General features: G+C 42.1%; 1 protein-coding gene across 5 annotated transcripts in view; it reads left to right on the top strand.

Moving 5' to 3' along the window:
- The first annotated feature begins 1895 nt into the window (after positions 1-1895).
- pacsin3 (protein kinase C and casein kinase substrate in neurons 3) overlaps positions 1896-15943 on the top strand; it is a 44247-nt gene continuing 30199 nt past the window's right edge. For 3 of the 5 annotated variants that reach the window (XM_047363492.1, XM_047363489.1, XM_047363490.1), the window contains exon 1: positions 1897-2332. The gene's annotated coding sequence lies outside the window, so the exon portion shown is untranslated. Of the gene's footprint in view, positions 2333-15943 lie in introns of all 5 variants that reach the window. The other 2 variants (XM_047363494.1, XM_047363493.1) reach the window with 1 other exon arrangement.

The following is a 15943-nucleotide window of genomic DNA, read 5'->3' as shown; positions in this document are numbered from 1 at the left end:
TTCTGGTGACCACATCTATACATTTGTATGCATCTACACTCAGGGTCGACCCATGGCTGAATGAGAACCTAAGCAGAGTTTCATCAGGGGACCCGCTTCCAGTTAAGTAGGCTTGCGGCATACTCGAGGGGGTTGATTATGATGGCATGCGGCCCTAAGATGCCGTTTAGTTTGCTTTGCCTTGGGTTGGCTCTGTCTTCAGTGTTATGTGTCTGAGATAAGACAGGTTTAAAAGACCTTTTGCTCTCAATTATTAAAAACTTCATAGCTGAAAAAATGGGACTGAATTTGGGTGTGTGTAAACTCTGTTTGTAACCAAATTTGACAGGAGTGGGTGAAATATATGGGCAACACACCCTGCTTGACATCTTTACAGGCTAAGCCAAACATTGTACCTTAAAACCACACAAAAAACCCATACAACCTAAACTGTGATTGTACAAAAAAATACAAAAGGATTAAAAATGTCCGTTCCCTCAGGTAGTATCAGGTAACTTTCCTTGGCCCATTTAAACTTTGGTCCGGGTTTCTGTTGAGATGTAAGGCTGAGCTATGGAGCTCTAAAGACCGCCAGAATTTCTAAATCCTATTTTTAAAATCATTTGTCGTCTTAAAGGAAATTTTAGTCAAGTCAAGCTTATTTATATAGCGCTTTTCAGCAACAAGGTACTCAAAGCGCTGTACATGAGGAAAAACATTACAATGATACAGACACAGAAAAACAAATCAAATGACAATAATAATCCTTGGGAGTAATAATAATTAATAATCGTTCAGGGTTTACTGGTAGAAATTGATTCCAAGCCATTCTTAATAATAAAGCATCTTATGCTAAAAGAAGATGATAATATTGATAGTCTCATCATTCCACTGAATTCTAACTAGGGAAGCTGAGTCACTGGTACAAAACAACTTTAATCCACATTTTCAAGTGCTAATAATATATTGCTTTTACTGGTACTGAAGTTGAACTAAGTAATAACAGTCCATTGTAGTCTAATTAAGAAAGCTGGGTCAACTTTAGCCGTTTTTTGCTATTTTTCCAAATACTGTATGATTTCTGACTGTTTCTGACTGAGCCCCATGTTTTGATGTTCAGTTTAATTTGTGCTCCCTCCGATTTTGGCCAAACTGAACATAAAAAAAAGAATAAAAACATACTAACCATCTTACAATAGTACCCTCCAATAAATATGCAAGCACAATATAAGCAAAAAAAAAAAAAAAAAACCAACAACAATGAACCAAATCCATTTGCAGACAAATTTTGAAGCCACTGAGAGTAAATTAGATTTTTTTTAACTAGTATGTTTCAATATTTCCTTTTTTATATATATATTTTTTTGTTCAATTAAAAGAGTAAAAATATTGTTGTATTTTTTTTTTTTACATTTTTAAGTGTTGTCTTACAAATGCAGGTATAATTTGAATGAAATGTAATCAAAGTATCAAAGTGTTTATCCAACAAGCTCCAAACAAAAAAAAAATAAACTGTCCTGTACGATATATTTTGTATTTGTGCTTTCTTGTTATTTTTTGCTGTATTTCTGAGGGTCTGTGTCATAATTGGATTGCATTGCAGTTTATAACTGATTTAACTGTATGTACTTGGTTTAGAATGCAAGTATGGTTGGGTTGTACTGAAATAAAATTACTTGATTTGAAATGCAGTAAATTAGTTTCTGCATAATTGGAAATGAATTGTTTGTCTTGTAAAATGCATTGAGTTGATATTTGCCTTGAAGTAGAACTTTATCAATCAGGTCACCTCAAATTATGTGATTTGAGATGGTCTCCAATTTGCCCCCTACTAAAAAAGCTCGGAGAAGCGAATATTCCGACGGTCCTGTAAGGCAGCATTAAGCCTTGCAGCAGCCAGTGAAGGGTTAAACTCTGTAATAGGATGAATAGATATTGTGGTGAGCAGCATCTGATTACGGACACGCCAGCAGGCGTCTGAGGTTGAAAACGCTCATCAGCAGCGGGAGAAACAATATTTAATGCCCCTGTAAAGAGAATAAACTTGTTTTACTCTTGTATTTCTGCTTCTCGCACATGAAATACAAATTGGACTTTTTAAAAACCGGAGCAAGAAGGACAACTCCACAGTTTTGTCGCTGGATTAGGAGGTTTGAAGTCGTTATAAATGGCTGAAGGGGCCCGACTGTCGACGGAATGAAACCTGCAGGATGTCGCAGTTTGTGGAGGTGTGAATAGAGAAACCCACCGCTGTGCTTTAAGGCGAATATTGGTGTTTTACGGTCAGACAGGAGGATCTTAAGGCTGCGGGAGGATTCAGTCTGGTTTGTCACGCCAGCGGAGAGTTAAACAGGTAAGCCCGCTCACCTGGCTGTCTGCTGCCTGCAGCTTTTTCTACAGCTGATTCACGCTGAAAACAACCTGCTTTAACTTCTACATGATTTTTTTCCCTTATGTGTTCAGTGTTTTAGTTTAGAGTCTGCAACCACCTTCAGTTAGAGTATTTGAAAACTGTCATTTTAAAGCTGCCAGCCTGACTTTTCTGGACAAGCACTCAGACTCTCTCTAGCTATAGTTTTGCCACCTATAGAACATGTCAGGGTCAGCTTTTCTGTTTGTTTTGCTACTTTGTGGTAAAACAATAATCAAGGTATCTACATTCCCAAAAGAGCTTCCATGCACATAGACCTGTGGTGACATCACGTAAGGCAGACGATCAGAGCTCTGTTAAAATGAATTCTTTTATATTTTTCTTTTTTCCTCGTTTATTCACATTTTTAATGACATTTTTGCTTTTAATGGTGATTGCTTGTATTCTGTGCATCTTCAGTGAAGTGGGCCGAGTTAGAAATGGACTTCGAATGAATCAGATGAATAAATTGGCCATGTGGTATTTTTAGTGATGCAGTGTAGGACTGAAGCAGAGAAGCAATGCCAGCAGTGTCGTCGTTTTTTCACTGTGTTGAAAGGGTAGTGAGATATATAATGTCGGTAAATAACGGTTATCGGCCATAACAGCGATATTAATATCGGATTTCAATATCGGCCTGAATTTTGATATTGATGCATCCCTTTATTTTAACTACATAAATATTTCTATAATTTCAAATGTAGTCGCTGCACTTTCAATTAAAATTATATAATTTTCGTAAAACATTTTACATCTCTAAAATGTATCTTAAATACCAAAAACACACTATTTTAAAATATTTTTTTACCTGTAAATTGAGTCTAACAGTGTTCCTTTTCAGTTTGAATAATTGACTATGAAAAATAAACTTTAAACTCTAAAGAACCATTCAGTTCAGTTTTATGGAAAATGTAATATGGAAAGGCGCAATCATCGCTCCGCAAATCAGGTGATTCAGAAACGAGTCTTTCAGGAGATCATGTTGTATCCCAGATATTCCCAGGTGAGAGTCCTTTTTGGGCGTCTGCAGCAGCCGTCCCATCTTGAGGTTTGCTTCTAGTTTGGATTTTAAAAAAAACAACTGTCAAATTAAAACCATTTACACTGACTTAATGTTGTTTTTCAGGTTGTGAAGAAGAAATGATGCACAGTAGTAAGAAAGATGCAACTTTTATGAGCCAAATCTAGTAATTTGCCAAAGAATCTTCTTGGAAATTATTGTGTCCCAGATTTTCTGAGGGGTCAAACGAAGAGCTCGATTTGTATTTTTAATCCTCAAGCTCGACTCTACCACCATCCTGTAGTAACGCCACACAGCCTAGTTTTGCTATACATTATTGATGGAAAGGTTATTTCATTTTGTTAAACTTTTCAACAGATTGCTTTGTGTCACACAGGAATGCAAACCCCACTAAGACCACTTCTTTATCACTTTTTCCATTTCTTTGGATTAATATTTATTCAAAACTGTCAATTTTGCATCCAAAACAGAAATGCTTAATCATATTTTGTGCAACATTTGGCAGGAAATTCCCTTTAATTCCTGGTATTTGAGTCACTTTTGTTGCTAGTAAAAATACCAACACATTTATCATAAAATCTTCAGTTGTAAGCCCCTTGTAACATCCCTTCCCATTCAAGGATCGATAGTTGTCTCTTCAGCTTCCGGCAGAAGTCACTAAATCAGCTTTTATGTGGCAAGGAAAAATCAATATGGTGGAACATGTGGCTTCAGATGCATCTGTCAGTAGTCTGAGCAATGCTGCAAGTGGTGACTGATCCAATGCTTTGCTGCATGAAGCACAGGGAGTCCTGCATTTCTTGTGTATTTTTGAATAAAGTAGCAACAGCTTAGCGCAAGTAACCGAACGGAGACTTGAACCCAAACTGTTGTTTTCCCTCTGCCTGGTACTTTGGCTGTTTAGATGAGAGGCAGTGGATCTCAGAGGTGTAAGAGTTCAATATGTTAAGCTCGAACATCGGAGCAATCAGTACATCGGATGCATGGGCTTGTAGTGCTGCATGTAAATATAGATACTGATGGGTTTTGGGAGTTTGTGTCGTTTAGCTGTAGGCAGAGTGGCTGCAGATTGATCAATGCCAGGCGGTTTCATCAGAATAAATTCTAAATATTGATAAATCTTTATTTGTTAGAGCTCTATGCTCCCTGTTGTTTAGATAGCAATGGAGACCTAACATATCCAGCATGTTGCAGAACAAAAGATGAGTAACTGCAACCCTGTGATCTCCAGATTTATTTTTGGAGCTCTCATGGGAGCAAAGACGCTCGGCAAACTTTCTGAAAATAAAAACAATGAGCTGAAAAAGGCTTGAAGGCTTTTTTATCTGTTATACTGGAAGCAGAGCTGGTTATAGACTCTAACAGTGGCTAGGAATAACAGCCCAGAATAACACATACTATAAGTTTCAAGCTTAATGAATGAACAAGCACTATATAGACGACTATGGCTATCCGTCTACTTTTGTAGATCCTCCAGTGCTTCTAGAAATCTCCTAAACCTTCATTGTTTCAGAGTGTTGTAGTTCTGGTCCAGTTGGTAAGTTTTGTTTAATTTTTGCTACATGACATTCAGCCATTCATGTGAACCCTAAATCTGCCTTATTGTTGGTGACATAAGGAAATAAAATCAAATCATTCTCGTTAGCTTACCCACTAATAACTCTGTTATTGGCTGGAACCCATCAACAGCAAACGCTTTGAAGCTCATTGATAAAAGGGTGAAAGTTCAGCATCGAAACCCGTGAATGGTGTGGTAGATCCAGAAAAGAAAACTTATTTTTTTATTATATTTAGGGCATAATGTGAAATCATGACAACGTTCAAAATATGTTCAGAATATTTATATTTTACTTGCTGAAACTTGGGAGAACCCTTTTTTCAATCTGAAAGTCGGCACCCTATTGTAATGTTGGATGCAGCACACCAGCAGCTTCTGGCTCCAGCTCATGTCCTCCTGTGGCATCATATGGAAAAACCAACCTATTCATTGCATTTAACAGGATTTAACAGCTTGTTTTCCTGCACTGCTTCTGTGCAGGTTCTAGAGTGTTCTAGGTTAAAAGTTTTCCTCTACAATTCAATTCAGTTTTATTTATATAGCGCCAATTCACAACACATGTTGTCTCAAGGCACTTCACAAAAGTCAGGTACATGCATTCCAATTAATCCTAACCATTGAACAGTGCAGTCAGATTCAGTTATTTATTCAAATTGGATAAAAAGTTTTTCTATCTAAGGAAACCCAGGAGATTGCATCGAGTCAGAGATTTGTAGCATTCCCTCCTCCGAGATGAGCATGTAGAGACAGTGGACAGTCACTGGTTTTGACTTTGCAGCAATCCCTCATACTGAGCATGCATGTAGCGACAGTGGAGAGAAAAAACTCCCTTTTAACAGGAAGAAACCTCCAGCAGAACCAGGCTCTGTGTGAGCGGCCATCTGCCACGACCGACTTGGGGTTTGAGAGAAAAGAGCAGAGACACAAAGAGAACAAAGAAGCACTGATCCAGGAGTACTTTCTATGGGAAGGAAAAGTAAATGTTAATGGATGTAGCTCCTTTAGTGGTTTCGTCTAGAAAGAAAGAACAGATAAACTTTGAGCCAGTTTTCAAGGATAGAGTCTGAAAGAGAGCAAATAGTTAGTTACAGTAAAAGTTCAGTCAATTGCTATATCTAGGGGAGAGAAAGGGTTAAACATTGAAAGACAGGGCCAATTGGATCATTGGTAGAGGGTGAGCATTAAGTTGTTGCCAGCAGAAGCTTGGATGATGCCCATCTCCAGAAAGGTGTCACAGGTAGACACAGAGTCAGGCCAGGTGTAGCTTCTAGGAAGACAAAAGAGAGAGAACATAAAGTTAAAAACTGAAATAACAGCAAATAATGCAAAATTGGAGAGTAGTGTGAGAATGTAGTGAAGAGGGTGAAAGTGGTCATTATGTCCTCCAGCAGCCTAAGCCTATAGCAGCATAACTACACAGATAGTTTCAGTTTATTTATTTATATAGCGCTTATTTACAACGTCTTCTCAAGGCACCCCACAAAGGGTCCGGAACGGCGCGGGGCCGCCGGGGAGGCCAGACCAAACCACCAAGTGCCAGAGCCCGGCCACCCCAGAATGGGCCACGTGTAGGGGACCTAATTAAAATAATAAAATGATAAAGTTTGTCCATCTAGAGCCCACTGATGGCCATTGTTATACTAAAAACCACAACAATTGGGATACCTCTCTCTGTCAGACTGATTATAACTATTGGAAAAGAGAGGGGGTCATACTGGCAGCAGAAATGGAGGGTGTGTTTGCACCTCAACCATTACTGAGACAATTTAGGCCAAACCTGACTCCCCCTTACTCCATCCAACAGGGAGCGAGGAAGGCGGAGGTAAAAAATAAGGAAGATAGCCTAAGCCACTCTAACTATAAGCTTTATCAAAAAGGAAAGTTTTAAGCCTACCCTTAAAAGTAGACAGGGTGTCTGCCTCACGGACCAAAACAGGGAGCTGGTTCCACAGGAGAGGAGCTCGGTAACTAAAGGATCTGCCTCCCATTCTACTTCTAGAGACTCTAGGAACCACCAGTAAACCTGCAGTCTGTTAGGAACATATGGAACAATCAGATCTCTGATGTATGATGGAGCTAGATCATTAAGGGCTTTATATGTGAGGAGGAGAATTTTTAATTCTATTCTGGATTTAACAGCCAATGAAGGGAAGCTAAAATAGGAGAAATATGATCTCTCTTTTTCATTTTCATCAGAACTCTTGCTGCAGCATTTTGAATCAGCTGAAGGCTATGAACTGCATTTTGTGGACATCCTGATCTTAAAGAATTACAATAGTCCAGCCTTAAAGTAACAAATGCATTGACTAGTTTTTCAGCGTCACTCCTGGACAGGATATTTCCAATTTTGGCAATGTTCCGGAGGTGAAAGACAGAAATCCTAGAAACCTGTTTAATATGGGATTTAAATGACATGTCCTGGTCAAAAATAACACCAAGGTTTTTACTTTATTACCGAAGGTCAATTTAATCCCATCCAGGTTAAGTGGTTGACTAAGCAGTTTCTTTTTTAAAGACTCCGGTCCAAAGACGACAACTTCTGTCTTGTCTGGATTTAGAAGCAAAAAATTTAAAGTCATCCAAGTTTTTATGTCTTCAAGACATGCTTGTAGTCTATCTAACTGGTTGGGCTCATCAGGATTTATGGATAAGTAAAGCTGAGTATCATCAGCGTAACAGTGAAAATGTATCCTATGCTGCCTGATAATTTGACCTATTGGAAGCATATATAGAGTAAAGAGAATTGGCCCAAGTACTGAACCCTGTGGTACTCCACAATTAACCCTGGAGTTTAAAGATGATTTATCATTTACATGAACAAACTGGAATCTGTCAGACAAATAAGATTTAAACCAGCCTAACGCTGTTCGCCTGATCCCTACAGCATATTCCAGCCTTTTTAAGAGAATATTATGACCGACTATATTAAATGCAGCACTGAAAACTAACAGAACCAGTACAGACACAAGTCCATTATCTGAGGCCATAAGAATATCATTAGTGACTTTCAGCAGAGCTGTTTCAGTGCTATGATGAGCTCTGAAGCCTGACTGAAACTCTTCAAACAGGTCATTGCTGTGTAAATGCTCACACATTTGATTAGCAACTATTTTCTCAAGAATTTTAGATAAGAATGGAAGATTGGATATAGGTCTGTAATTTTTCAAGTCATCTCGATCATGCGAAGGCTTCTTAAGTAAAGGTTTAATTACAGCTACCTTAAAAGCTTGTGGTACATATCCATTTAATAAGGATAGATTAATCATACCTAAAATGGAGCTGGTAATCAGAGGGAACACTTCCTTAAATAATTTGGTTGGGATTGGGTCTAACATACAAGTTGAAGGTTTAGATGAAGCTAATATTTTTGATAACTCAGGAAACTCCACAGGATCAAAACAGTCCAAACACAAATCAAATCCTACAGTTATTTCCAATGTTGTCTCACTTGCTGAGGACGAAGCAATCATCCTTGGGACCATGTCAAAGATTTTATTTTTAATAGAATCAATTTTATTTAAGAATAATCCCATAAAGTCATGACTGCTGAGAGCTAAGGGAATGGATGGCTCAAAAGAGCGAGGACGCTGTGTAAGTTTTAGCAACTGTACTAAAGAGAAACCTAGGATTATTCTTGTTCTCTTCTATTAATGAAGAGAAATAAGCTGTTCTGGCTTGGCGAAGTGTCTTTTTATACAACAGTAGGCTATTTTTCCAGATTAAGTAGGAATCCTCTAGGTGTGTAGAATGCCATTTTCTCTCCAATTTTCTAACATTGTGCTTTAAAGTGCGCAGTTCTGTATTAAACCAGGGAGCCTGCCTCCTAAAGTGGAACAGATTCTTTAAAGGTTGTTACAGCATTGTCTGATAATGATCTACTATAAGGAAATTTTCTTTCAGGTGTGGAGTACTCGGTTAAATTAAACTCAAAGGTTATTAAGAAATGGTTATACAGGACAGGGTTATGAGAGAATATTGTTATGTCTTTACACTCAATGCCATATATCAGCACAATGTCCAGAGAATGAAGACAAAGGTGGGTATGTTTGTTAATGTTTTGAGCAAAGCCAGTTGAGTCTAAGATAGCATTAAAGGCTATATTTAGGCTATTACTTTCAGTATCAACATGAATGTTAAAATCCCCCACTATAATAACCTTATCTGTATTTAACACTAAATTAGATAAAAGGTCTGAAAACTGATCTAAAAATTGAGAGTAAGGGCCTGCTGGACGGTACAAAACAACAAACAGAAGTGGTTTTAGTGCTTTGCAATTTGGATGAGGAAAACTAAGGATTAAATATTCAAAAGAGTTGTAGATATTGATTGGTCTGGGACTAATCAATAATTCGGACTGAAAGATGGTTGCTACTCGTCCTCCTTGCCCAGTATTTCGAGGAATGTGAAAATTTAAATAATTAGTAGGAGTTGACTCATTTATAGTAACATAATCCTCTTGCTGCAGCCAGGTTTCTGTGGGGCAAAATAAATCAATCTGATTGTCACAAATCAGGTCACTAACTAGCAAAGTCTTTGAAGAGAGAGATCTTATGTTCAGTAGGCCACATTTAATTTTTCTTTTTAGTCTGAGTTGTTTATTTTTGAGATTTTTCTGATTTCCTCATTTTAGATTATTTTTTAATCTATTCAATTTTGGCCATGGGCGAGACACTGTCTTAATAGGGTAATGGGTGGGTAGCAGTACAGAAGCTGCAGAGAGGAGTGTTAAACTTTTCATCAGATCTTCAGACGTTTCTGTTCCTTGTAGTAAAAACATTCAAAAACATGTAGCAAATGGCACTCTCTGTGTAGTCAGATTTGGATTCTTTACTGTCATTTTACCAAGTACAACGGAAAGTAAGATGCATGCCTTTCAGTGCAGATATGAAACCAATATGAATAAATAAACAATAAGCAGACTATGTGGAAAAGTGGAAAAACCGAAATGTATACAGAGTAAGGATGCTCTCCATGGTGGAGTGGTAAAAGGACACAAGCAAACTGGGTGAAGTCATGTTTCCGGAGGATTCTCAGAAGGTGGAGTCTTTGCTGAATATTCTTTACTATCTTGTGGTGTTTCTATCCCTGGGCATTTTCTTCTCTATTTGGACCCCTAGGAAACGGAAGTCCCTGACCCTTTCCACACAGGTCTCACCAGTGAGAATGGGCTGAATGTCTGTTCTGTTTCTCCTGAAGTCTATAATTAGCTCCTTGGTTTTGGACATGTTCAGGAGCAGCACACTGTCAGCATTCCACTTTGTCCAGGGACGCACTCTACCTACCACCGTGGGGCTATCAACATACTTAATATGTGGGTCCTGTAGAAAGTCACATATTTAAAAAAGGTTTTTGTTTAATTGATCATGAAATAAGCATCTTAGCTGAAACATGCAAAAAGCAAAGCATTATGCTAAGAATCGACAGTAATTTTGCATACAGATAAAAACTATATAGGGTTTTGTTTTTCATGGTTGCATTTTAAACCTGTTTTTAAAAAGTGATAATATTTAAATATAATGTCACTCTTTATACTCATAAGGGTTAAAATCTCATGTATGAGAATTGCATAAAAACCAGTGGTCATAAAGCATAACTGGGTTCTGTTTGATGATGTAGTTGCTGCACCGTTTGTGCATTCAGGAGGCAAAGCAGGATCTGCTTTAATCTCTGGCAGGGTTGTCTCAGGTCAGCAGAGTTTATCCGAGCTCGCAGGCTGCAGCCGGTGGGCAGCTGACATGGAGGCGGTGGCTCCAGAGATGTGGTTCTGGTTGTGTGGATTGTTTTATTTTATTTTTTTCATGGACTCTGTGCTGAGTCAGCTGCATTTTCTTTTTCCAGAGGACTTTCATTCGATTCACTGTCAGCTAGATCAACAGCATCAGGTTGCAGGCACAACAAATGTCAGACCTCACAGGGTGAAATCTCAGCTGCCTCACTGATCAGTGGACAAAGTTTAGAGTTCATGAAAATAATTGTCCTTTAGACAGGTCTATGTGCTTTCATGGCTTAATAAGAAGGAGATTTTAAATATATTTTTCAACTGAAATGAAATCAGCAGTCACCAATTTATTTACAAGGAGAGAGAGAGAGAAAAAAAACTCGGCCCCCTTGAACTGGTCAACCTCTTACCATATTTCAGGCTTCAAACATAAAGATATAAAATTCTAATTTTTTGTGAAGAATCAACAACAAGTGGGACACAATCGTGAAGTAGAATGAAATTTATTGGATCAAACTTTTTTATTATTTGGCCCCTTTACTTTCAGTGCAGCAAACTCACTCCAGAAGTTCAGTGAGGATCTCTGAATGATCCAATGTTGTCCCAAATGACTGATGATGATAAATAGAATCCACCTGTGTGTAATCAAGTCTCCGTATAAATGCACCTGCTCTGTGATAGTCTCAGGGTTCTGTTCAAAGCGCAGAGAGCATCATGAAGACCAAGGAACACACCAGGCAGGTCCGAGATACTGTTGTGGAGAAGTTTAAAGCCGGATTTGGATACAAAAAGATTTCCCAAGCCTTAAACATCCTAAGGAGCACTGTGCAAGCAATCATATTGAAATGGAAGGAGTATCTGACCACTGCAAATCTACCAAGACCCGGCTGTCCCTCTAAACTTTCATCTCAAACAAGGAGAAGACTGATCAGAGATGCAGCCAAGAGGCTCATGATCACTCTGAATGAACTGCAGAGATCTACAGCTGAGGTGGGAGAGTCTGTCCATAGGACAACAATCAGTCGTACACTGCACAAATCTGGCCTTTATGGAAGAGTGGCAAGAAGAAAGCCATTTCTCAAAGATATCCATAAAAAGTTTCGTTTAGAGTTTCCCACAAGCCACCTGGGAGACACACCAAACATGTGGAACAAGGTGCTCTGGTCAGATGAAACCAAAATCAAACTGTTTGGCCACAATGCAAAACGATATGTTTGGTGTAAAAGCAACACAGCTCATCACCCTGAACACACCATCCCCACTGTCAAACATGGTGGAGGCAGCATCATGGTTTGGGCTGCTTTTAATCAGCAGGGACAGGGAAGATGGTCAAAATTGATGGGAAGATGGATTGGGCCAAATACAGGACCATTCTGGAAGAAAACCTGTTGGAGTCTGCAAGAGACCTGAGACTGGGACGGAGATTTATCTTCCAACAAGACAATGATCCAAAACATAAACCCATATCTACAATGGAATGGTTCACAAATAAACGTATCCAGGTGTTGGAATGGCCAAGTCAAAGTCCAGACCTGAATCTGATCGAGAATCTGTGGAAAGAGCTGAAGACTGCTGTTCACGAACGCTCTCCATCCAACCTCACTGAGCTCCAGCTGTTTTGCAAGGAAGAATGGGCAAGAATTTCAGTCTCTCGCTGTGCAAAACTGATAGAGACATACCCCAAGTGACTTGCAGCTGTAATTGCAGCAAAGGGTGGCGCTACAAAGTATTAACGCAAAGGAGCCGAATAATATTGCATGCCCAATTTTTCAGTTTTGTATTTGTTAAAAAAAGTTTGACACATCCAATAAATTTCATTGCACTTCACGATTGTGTCCCACTTGGAGAGAGTTAGATAGAGAGAGACCACAAACAAACAAACAAACTGTACACATAGTATTGGAAGCAAGAGCTCCATTGATGGCTTTGTCCAAGGGAGACAACAACACGCAGAAGTGCTGAGCCACTTTCTATGTGGGGAAAAAAAGGAAGGGGACAAAGTTAATGGCCGCACTAACTGAAATTAATGAGTAAATGGAGAATAGTAAGAGGAAACAACTGAGGAAAAGTGGTCTGTGTGTCCTCGAGCAGCTGCCTATAATGGCATAGCTACAGAGATGGGTCAGGATGACCTCAGCTACTCTAACTATAAGCCTTATCAAAAGGGAGAGTTTTAAGCCTTCTCTTAGACTGTCTTAGTTCAGCTCTTTTAAATCTCAAATGTTAATTTAAGTGGTTTAAAAAAATCTTTGCATATAAGGTATGCAGCAGTGTTACGTTTTGGATGTATATGTTGTGAACGCTTTAAGAAAGAACGGCTGACACTTTCTGTTTAAGTGCTCCCTCTCCAGGTTTTTGCTTGGGTTGGCTGTAATAGAGGTGTGAGCTAACTGCTCTGACCTCTGCTGCAAAGCTCCTCTTCTCTCTGGCTCCTTCATTACATTTTCACGCCAGGTTTCATGTGTCCGGGAACAGGTCCGACTTAGTGCTGGCAATGCGAACCAAACTCCTGCTCTGCTTGTACAGAGACCGGATGGCCCCTAATAAAGGGCCCCCGACTCCATACTCCTGGAGCACCCCCACAGGGCATCACAAGGGACACAGTTGAATGCTTTCTCCAGGCCCACAAAACACATGTAGACCGGTTGGGCAAACTCCCATGAACCCTCGAGTACCCTGTAGAGGGTATAGAGCTGGTCCAGTGTTCCATGGGCGGGACGGAAACCACACTGCTCCTCCTGAAGCCGAGGTTCGACTATCAGCCGGACTCTCCTCTCCAATACCCTGGCGTAGGCCTTACCAGGGAGGCGGAGGAGTGTGATCCCCCTGTAGTTGTAACACACCCTCCGGTCACCCTTCTTATGAAGGGGACCACCACCCCAGTCTGCCAGTCCAGAGGAACTGTCCCCGACCGCCACGCAATGTTGAAGAGGCAACCATGACAGCCCCACAACATCCAGAGACTTGAGGTACTCAGGGCGGATCTCATCCACCCCCGAAGCCCTGCCACCGCGGAGCTTTTTAACCACCTCGGTGACTTCAGCCTGGGTGATGAAAGAGTCCAACCCCGAGTCCCCAGCCTCTGTTTCCACCAGGGAATGCGTGATGGCAGGATTGAGGAGATCCTCGAAGTACTCCTTCCACCACCCGATAATGTCCCCAGTTGAGGTCAGCAGCCTCCCACCTCCCCTGTTAACAGTGTTGGCGAAGCACTGCTTCCCCCTCATGAGGCGGCAGACGGTTTGCCAGAATCGCTTCGAGGCCAACCGGTAGTTCTTCTCCATGGCCTCGCCAAACTCCTCCCAGGTCCGAGTTTTTGCCTCTGCCACTGCCCGGGCCGTGGCACCCTTGGCCTCACGGTACCCATCAGCCGTCACAGGAGTCCCACAAGCCAGCCACAGCCAATAGGACTCCTTCAGCTTGACAGCATCCCTTACTGCCGGTGTCCACCACCGGGTTCTGGGATTGCTGCCGCGACAGACACTGCAGACCTTATGGCCGCAGCTACAGGCAGCAGCATCGACAATAGATGCGGAGAACATGGTCCACTCAGACTCTATGTCTCCAACATCCCCCGGAATCTGGTCAAAGCTCTCCCGGAGGTGGGAGTTGAATACATCCCTGGCCAAGGGCTCCGCCAGACATTCCCAGCAGACCCTCACTATGCGCTTGGGCCTGCCAAGTCTGTCCGGCTTTCTCCTATCTCCAGCGGATTCAACTTACTACCAGGTGGTGATCAGTGAACAGTTCAGCCCCTCTCTTAACCCGAGTGTCCAAAACATGCGGCCAAAGGTCTGATGATACGACAACAAAGTCGATCATTGACCTCCTGCCTAGGGTGTCCTGGTGCCAAGTGCACTGATGGACACCCTTATGTTTGAACATGTTGTTCATTATTGACAATCCGTGACTAGCACAGAAGTCCAGTAACAAAACACCACTCGGATTCAGATCAGGGAGGCCATTCCTCCCGATCACGCCTCTCCAGGTGTCACTGTTGTTTCCCACGTGGGCGTTGAAGTCCCCCAGCAGAATAATGGAGTCCCCGGGAGGGGCACTATCCACCACCCCTGACAGGGACGCCAAGAAGGCCGGGTACGTCGCACTACTGCTTGGCCCGTAGGCCGAAACGACAGTCAGAGACCTGTCCCCAACCCAAGGTGCAGGGATGCGACCCTCTCATCCACCGGGGTAAACCCCAACATGAGTCGGACCTTTTCCCGGTGCATGTTGGACTCCGGCAGGGCTGCCTTTTGACACCGTTCCTATTCATAACTTTTATGGACAGGATTTCTAGGAGCAGCCAAGGGCCGGAGGGGGTCTGGTTTGGGGACGAGAGTATTTAGTCTCTTCTTTTTGCAGATGACGTGGTCCTGCTGGCCCCCTTTAGCCAAGACCTGCAGCATGCGCTGGGGCGGTTCGCAGCCGAGTATGAAGCGGCTGGGATGAAGATCAGCTCCTCCAAGTCTGAGGCCATGGTTCTCGACCGGAAAAGGGTGGCTTGTCCTCTCCAGGTTGGAGGGGAGTTCCTGCCTCAAGTAGAGAAGTTTAAGTATCTCGGGGTCTTGTTCACGAGTGAGGGAAGAATGAAGTGGGAGATTGACAGACAGATCAGTGCGGCTGCCGCAGTAATGTGGGCGCTGTGCCGGTCCGTTGTGGTGAAGAGAGAGCTGAGCCGAAAACGAAGCTCTCGATTTACCGGTCGGTCTACGTTCCTACCCTCACCTGTGGCCATGAACTTTGGGTCATGACCGAAAGAACGAGATCCCGGATACAAGCGGCTGAAATGAGCTTCTTCCGTAGGGTGGCCTGGCACTCCCTTAGATATAGGGTGAGGAGCTCGGCCATCCGGGAGGGGCTCGGAGTAGAGCCACTGCTCCTCCACATCGAGAGGAGCCAGTTGAGGTGGCCCGGGCATCTATACCGGATGCCTCCTGGACGCCTCCCTCGGGAGGTGTTCCGGGCACGTCTCACCAGGAGGAGGCCCACGGGACGACCCAGGACACGCTGGAGGGACTATGTCTCTCGGCTGGCCTGGGAACGCCTTGGGCTCCACCCGGAGGAGCTGAGGAGGTGTCTGGGGAGAGGGACGTCTGGGTGTCTCTACTGAGTCTGCTGCCCCCGCGACCCGGTCCCGGATAAGCAGAAGACGACGGGTACAAGCTTCATCTGTGGTATTTGACTGGGACTCCCAGAATGTGCCACCCTCCAGCCAGCACTGAGCCATAAAGCAGTAGCAGCACCTTCTGAAGGAGC

The sequence above is a fragment of the Girardinichthys multiradiatus genome, chromosome 4 (assembly GCF_021462225.1).
Source record: "Girardinichthys multiradiatus isolate DD_20200921_A chromosome 4, DD_fGirMul_XY1, whole genome shotgun sequence".
NCBI classification, from domain to species: domain Eukaryota; kingdom Metazoa; phylum Chordata; class Actinopteri; order Cyprinodontiformes; family Goodeidae; genus Girardinichthys; species Girardinichthys multiradiatus.
This window is presented reverse-complemented; position numbering and strand designations above follow the sequence as displayed.